Source organism: Piliocolobus tephrosceles, chromosome 17 (genome assembly GCF_002776525.5).
Source record: "Piliocolobus tephrosceles isolate RC106 chromosome 17, ASM277652v3, whole genome shotgun sequence".
NCBI lineage: Eukaryota > Metazoa > Chordata > Mammalia > Primates > Cercopithecidae > Piliocolobus > Piliocolobus tephrosceles.
The window spans coordinates 61,301,470-61,309,454 of NC_045450.1; positions in this window are offsets into that span (position 1 = coordinate 61,301,470).

The following is a 7,985-nucleotide window of genomic DNA, read 5'->3' on the forward strand; positions in this document are numbered from 1 at the left end:
TATTTTTATACACTGATAATTATGCTGCCTTCTGTGGAAGTGATTCATATGACCCCATGATGCTGCCTGAAATGTTTTGGTTGGAGTCCAGGAAACCATAATGAGGTCAGTTTTGGGATCGGAAAGAAGAGAATAAAAATAGAGAATGTTCTTTTCCTAAAATTTCAAATTCAAATTCATTTCTATCATTTGATTTGCTTTTAATGTGGCTGAAATAATACTGAGGATCTAACAGTAATTTATACCATTATTTCTGGGAAAATAGGTTATAAATGGCCAGGATAAAATTAACTTATTTTTAAAACAATCTATTTGTTATTTAAACTTACCTCTTATAAAATATTTTTCATTAATAGGTGTCTTATCCGTTTGGACTGCTATAACAAAATACCTGTACTGGGTAAAAAACCCGGACACTTACTGCTTACAGTACAGGAGGTTAGGACGTCCAGATTAAGGTGCCAGAAGATGTGTCTGGTCAGGACTTGCTCTCTGCTTCATATATGGCACCTTCTTGCCACATCCTCATGTGGTGGAAAGGATGATCAAACATCCTTGGGTCCCATTTTCCACGTTTTTAAATAATTTTTAAAGTATTTTTGATAAATTCCATCTGTACATATTTATGGGGTACATGTGAAATTTTGTTTCATGCATAGATTGTTTAATAATCTTAAGTCAGGGTATTTAGGGTATCCATTACCTAAGTGTTTATCATTTCTATGTGTTGGGTACATTTCAAGTACTTTCTTCCAGTTCTTTTGAAATATGCAATACATTGTTGTTAAGTATTGTCAGCTTACTCTGCTATCAAACATTAGAATCCTTTTCTTTTATCTAACTGTATGCTTGTACCCATTAACTAATCTCTTTTCATGTCCCTTTCCCCATACATCTTTCTAAGTCTGTGATATTCATTATTGTACTTTCTACTTTCATTCAGGATATTAGTCCCCTGACAGATGAGTAGTTTACAAATACTTTTCCCTATTCCGTAGTTTTTTTTTTTTTTTTAAATTCTGTTGTTTCTTTTGCTGTGCAGAAACATTTTAGTTTAATATAGTTCCACTTGTGTATTTTTGTTTTTGTTGACTGTACTTTGGAGGTCTTAGTCATAAAATCTTTGTCTAGATCAATGTTCTAGAGAGTTTTATCTATATTTTCTTCTAGTAGTTTCATATTTTTGGATCTTATGTTTAAGTCTTTATGCCATTTTGAGTCGATTTTTGTATAACGTGAGAGATACGGGTGCAATTTCATTCTTCTGTATGTGGCTATCCAGTTTTCCCAGGACCATTGATGGAAGAGGGTGTCCTTGACCCGTGTATTCAGGATATCAGTCAGGGTGGTAAGCTAAATTATAGGAAAAGGATGAAAACCTTCTTGGAAGGCCAGAGGTTTGCATAGCTTCAGAAGAGGGTTTGGCTAAAGGCAGCTGAATTCTCTCAGAGTAGATAACAAGGAAGTGTAAGGGAATTGATCTAGATAGTTTAGTTTACTTAGACCTCTGAACCTGGCCTTTAACCATCCGTGAGCATGGGGTGGGGCATGGGCGGAGGGGGGGGGGCGGATGTGCGGGGGGGACCATGTGAATTGCCCACAAGTGGGTTGACTCAAGGCCTTTGTCATTAAATGTGTAATGAATAAATGTCCGCAGCACCGGCTTGTTAGGGCTGGGCTGCTGTCCCTTTCACAGCACCATCCTCCATGTCTGTGGGCAGCCCGATCCCCTAGCCTGCTCTTTCACTGGATACCTGTGTCTGAGTGCATTTTTTCATCCATCATTCGGCCAGTGTCTATGGTCGGAACCGGCACATGTATGGTCTTGGCAGCTCTGTCAAACTTCAGTTGCCTGTAAATGAATTGCTTTATTCCTGGGTTCTCCATTTTGTTTCATTAGTCTGTCTATTTTTATACCAATACCTTGCTGTTTAGGTTACTATAGCCTTATAATATATTTTGAAGTCAGGTAATGTGATACCTCCAGTTTTGTTCCTTTTGCTCAGGATTGCTTTGGCTCTTTTTTTGGTGGGGGAGGGTTGGGAGGTGGGTGGGATTAGGGGAGGAGCTCTTTTTTGGTTTCATACAAATTTTAGAATTTTTTTTCTGATTATGTGAAAAAATGATGTTGGTATTTTGTTAGTGACTGCATTGAATCTGTAGATTGCTTTGGGTAGTGTGGTCATTTTAACAATATTAATTCTGATCCAGGAACATAGGATATGTATTTTATTTGTTAGTGTCCTCTTCAATTTCTTTAATCAGTGTTTTGTAGTTTTCCTTGTAGAAACCTCTCATCTTTTTGGTTAAATGTATGCCTAGGTATTTTTATTTTGTGGATATTGAAAAAGGGATTGCCTTGGGCCTCTTTCATGTGAGTAGAGCCCTCAGGATTTAGTCACCATCTAAAGGCCTTACCTCTTAATGAGACTGCATTGAGGATGAGGTTCCAACATATGAATTTGATGGAAGCACAATCATTTCGACCAAAGCAATAGGTTATATTGTAATTAGAGGTATAAAGAGGTGTAGCTGACTAAACAAATTGAGTTTTGTGCAGGATGACAGTCTCACTGTGGCCACTCAGGATTCTCATTTATTCATTCAATCAATTAGTCAACACTTATTTATTGATATACCAAGTAGCAGGAATGTAGTTGTCTTCAAGACAGATATCTATCCTAACTTCACGGGTCTTAGAATTTAAATGAGACAGGCAATAGTGTGATAAATTGTAAGACTCGGAAGTCCATATACTCTAGAGTATATGATGCAGGTTTAGGGGAGTCATCCCCATAGAGGATGTGATTCTAACTCGAGATAGAAAATGATGAAAAAGTGCTCATCATCACTCGCCATCAGAGAAATGCAAATCAAAACCACAATGAGATACCATCTCACACCAGTTAGAATGGCAATCATTAAAAAATCAACTGGTGCTGGAGAGGATGTGGAGAAATAGAAACACTTTTACACTGTTGGTGGGACTGTAAACTAGTTCAACCATTGTGGAAAACAGTGTGGCAATTCCTCAAGGATCTAGAACTAGAAATATCATTTGACCCAGCCATCCCATTACTGGGGATATACCGAAAGGATTACAAGTCATGCTGCTATAAAGACACATGCACACGTATGTTCATTGTGGCACTATTCACAATAGCAAAGACTTGGAATCAACCCAAATGTCAATCAATGACAGATTGGATTAAGAAAATGTGGCACATATACACTATGGAATACTATGCAGCCATAAAAAGGATGAGTTTGCATCCTTTGTAGGGACATGGATGAAGCCAGAAACCATCATTCTCAGCAAACTATCGCAAGAACAGAAAACCAAACACCACATGTTCTCACTCATAGGTGGGAATTGAACAGTGAGATCACTTGGATTTGGGAAGGGGAACATCACACACCGGTTCCTATTGTGGGGATGGGGGAGTGGGGAGGGATAGCATTAGGAGATATACCTAATGTAAATGATGAGTTAATGGGTGCAGCACACCAACATAGCACATGTATACATATGTAATGAACCCGCACATTGTGCACATGTTCCCTAGAACTTAAAGTATAAGAAAAAAAAATTTAAAAATTTAAAAATTTAAGAAAAGAAAGAAAATGAACCTAGGCTGGTCTAGGTCCTAGCTTAGAGCCATCTTGTCCCAGACAATTCTAAAAGTGCTCCGTGGGTTTATCATGCTCTTGGGTCTGACCAGCAATCACAGGGACACAGATACCTGATACATAAAATAAAATTCCAAGTAAATTATTTATTATGAGGAATCAAAACTTTAGTAGGCAGATCTTAGCTGTTCGCTCTCAAGGGCATCCTTTTACTGCCCGTGGGCTTAATGCTAAACTCAATTTTTAATTAAACTGGCAATTGAATCATTTTTGTTGCAAAGTTCAACAAACTCATGCTGAACTCTGAAAAAAATCATCCAGGTCTCAGATTTGACTATATCTTTTCATGTAAGTTCATGCACCCCTCTTTTAGTTTTCCTGTCCTCTGGGTCATTCAGGGTATATTTTGTCATTCCCCAATTTTAAATCAGTCAGTCACCCTAAGTATGTTTAACTACCCTTTCTTCTTACATGCCACAATTCACTAAGATAGCCTTCAGCCATATTCAACTTGGACACTAACACATTGTCTCAACCATATCACTAGCCATCATAAACACGAGAGGAATCATAAATAAACACTGGGTTCAAATCTCTGTTCTGCCACACATTTACTGTGTGACGTTATCAAAAGTCATAAACCTATTTAAATGGGGTAATCATTACAACCACACAAGGTGTTTAACAGGATTGCTATTAAAAAGTAAAAAGTTTCAGTATTAACATCTAGCATAGAGTAGACCAGGCAACGTATGACACCGATTATTACTTTGTTACTACTGCCAGTCCTTTCTTATTCTTACTTCCACCAACACTACTAATTTCCTCATTCACAATGTATTAATTTTCTACACATCAGGCTGTCAGTGAGAAACCTGTTTCCAACATCTAGGGGTACCTTACATTGAATGGATGTATAAATTATGGGTGATTATTAAAAGCAAGAAATAGATATCAGTAAAAGTAGATGAACATTTTTGAACAAAGAATGGTAGACAACAGAAAACTTAAAAAGTGGGATAAGAGAAAATATAATTGTCAGGAAGTAAAGCTTGTAAGTGGTAGGATGGCGAATAAGGTGAGAAAAGAATGAACGAACGAAAATCAGTGTTTTATTCAGATAACTGTTGCATTTATTTAAGCAACTTTTAAACCCTGAATGTCTTTCTAGGAGAAACTCTGATTTAAGTACATTTAAAATTTACTCTTTTAAGTAGGCCTATGTTGGTTTCTGTCTCTCTCCAGAGAGAGAAGAGAGAAAGAGAGAGAAGGAGGAGAGAATAAAGCAAAAACCCACTCCTGATTTGTAACTTTTGCTCATATCCATGGTGTAAACATTCCCACCATAGTCGATTTCAAGCTACGACTTGACGATCACTGAATGAAGAATTGAAAAAAAAAATTCACAAAATCGACTTTCATGTGAGCTGGTACAAGCTGGCTCCAGAATACCTCTGCTTTTAAACCTTGTCAAAAGAAGAAAATGAATGCCAATAGCACTGTATTTTTAATGGTGACCACAAAATGGGTCTTAATCCACATGCAAGGAGTCTAAGTGGGCCCAGCACATGTTGTGTTACTGACTCTTTATGGGCTCTAAGGCTGCACGTTAGGGATTTCTCATTTCCTTCTGAGTTCCATGCATGGCTTGAATTACAGTTAATTGTGACCATAAAAACCATTAATCATTTGGCAAAGGCTACTTCTGTGTGTGGGGAAATCAGGAGAATAGATTAACACATTAGGCAGGTAATAATGGTTTTTCCATCATAAAAATTTTATTAGAAATAGCAAAACATAGCATATAACTATCAACTCTTATTATTGATATCAACATAAAGCAAATTTTAAAAGAATACAAGCATAGAGGTCCAATTCAACTGTGACTTAGCCTCCATCTCATTAACCTATAAATGTTACTGTTATTTCTCCTAAATCTAACATTTTTCCCCCTTGATAGACTTTAAAGAGATTTCTCTTTCCTCCTGGTGGTGTTTTGAGCAGAAAACCAAGGCCTTGACATTTATATGTATTTTTCTGATTTAGTCACTTACAGGTTTTTTTTTTTTTTTTTCTGTTGTAAGTTTCATCAATGCCTATTCTAAATACATCTTTGGGAGGACCTAACGATGTGTGGAAGCCAGCGGAAGGTGATGAGGGTGGTCCTGCAAGTGAATACTGAAATAACAAGCACATAGCTCTGATCAGGCAAATACAAACCACCCCTTTCATCTATCATCAAGGCAGTGGGAGAAGGCTGGGCCTGCTTAGCTTGATCAATGAGCCTGTATTCTGCTACAAGGCACAGAAGAATGGGCAGCGGGGATGCTGAGGTGCCTTACTACCCCCATGCATCAGGTTGGTTCCCTGAAGGAGCTAAAGAGCCTCAGCTATACTCACTAAGAAACATTTTTTGAAGACATTCCAGCATAGAAATGTGCCCCCTATCACAGAGATACTAGTTAGCTGCCCTCTAGAGGTGGTATTGACAGGTTAGAAGAACATTATCAATTCTTTCAGAAGCCAGACACTTTTTTTAGATAGACATGGATGGGGCAGTGGATTCCCCAGAGAATTTATGCCATTAGAAGCAATGAGAGCTGTCCAACCAGGGGCCAGTTTGAAGTAATTGCAGAGAGCTGGTGCTGAACTTGGCAACCTTCGTAAGCCACCTCTGGAGGCACAGGAAATCCTTGGGAGGGAGTTCATCGTGGCCCAGATATCTTGTGCGACAATCGTGATGTTTTCCTCCATGTAAAAGGCATCAACTCTGTTTACTCTTTAACATCCAAAGGGAACATGGAAAATGCTGCTTTTTTTTCTTTCATCATGGTATTTCACTTTTCCCTTCAGTTTTATTGAGCTATGATTGAGAACTAAAATTTGTACATATCTAAGGTATACATTTTCTCTTATTTTTTGAGACAAGGTCTTGCTTTGTTGCCCAGGTTGGAGTGCAGTGGCATGATTGCAGCTCACTGCAGCCTTAACCTCCTGTGCTCAAGTGATCCTCCCACCACAGCCTTCTCAGTCCTGAGTAGCTGGGACTACAGGTGCGCACCACTGTGTCCACCTACATTTTTTTTTTTTTTTTTTTTTTATGTTTTGTAGAGATCGGGTCTTGCTTTGTTGCCCATGCTGGCCTACAACTCCTGGCCTCAAACAATCTTCCTGCCTTGGGTTCCAAAAGTGCTGGGATTACAGGTGTGAGCCACTATGCCTGGCCACAATGTGATGTTTTGATGTACATATACGTTGTGAAATGATTACCACAATCAATACCACAGTCACTAATGAGTGTATCCGTCCTTCACATGGTTGCTGTTTTATGTTTTTGTAATGAAAACATTTGAGTTGTATAAGATACATCATTCAGGTATAAAATACATCATTATTAACTGTAGTCATCACGCTGCACATTAGATCTCCAGAACTTACTCATCTTATAACTGAAAGTTTGTACCCTTTGAGCAACATCTCTCCATTTTCCCCCTCACTCCCCTCTCCCCATTCCCTGGTAGCCACTCTTCTACTCCATTCCCATGAGTCTGGCTTTTTTTACATTCCATATGTGAGTACCATCATGCTCTTTCTTAAGCTTACATAAAATCTATTTAAACTTAGGAGTTCTGGAAGTTACCTAAAGCTTACTGTAGAGACTCAGCTCAATCAGCAGTCAAAGCAGTTGACTTAGGTACTTGAACTCTGAGCTGTAGGAATTAGTGTTTCAATATCCTAATGAGCTTTCAGCCTTCTCTAGGGTTCAGATTTAGATATGAAAGAACCCAGCATTTTAAAAAAGAATGCTTATGTATAACATATTCAGAAAGAATAATTATCACTTACCTCACACTCTTATTTTCAGGCGCTTTGCTTAGAAATCAAAATTCATCATCTTATTTACTACTCACCATTACAATGAGACAGGTGCCATTATGTCCAAATTAAATGTGAGAAAACTCAGTTATAGAGTGAATATACATTGTGTCCAAGGATTTAAAGTTAGGAAGTAACTTAAACTCAATGATTTGAGACTCCTAAGAGAATGGTTTACTACCTATGGCACTGAATACATATATATGTGTTAGAGATTTAAGAAAAGTACTTAAATTTTCCAAGTAGATTACTTAGAGAACTAAAAGTTTATTAGGTTTCTATTTTATTTTTGCTTTTAATCTATCACGTGTGGTTATCGGAGAAATTTTAATTAGGATTTACACATGTATGATTAAGTACAAAAAGGAAGGAATTACCCAGGTAAATCAGACTCATGGAAATGTTTTCACATGAGTAGTTGAATATTTGAAACTTTGTTTTTGGCTTTACTTAAGTCTTTTTGTTGGCTGATTATTTAT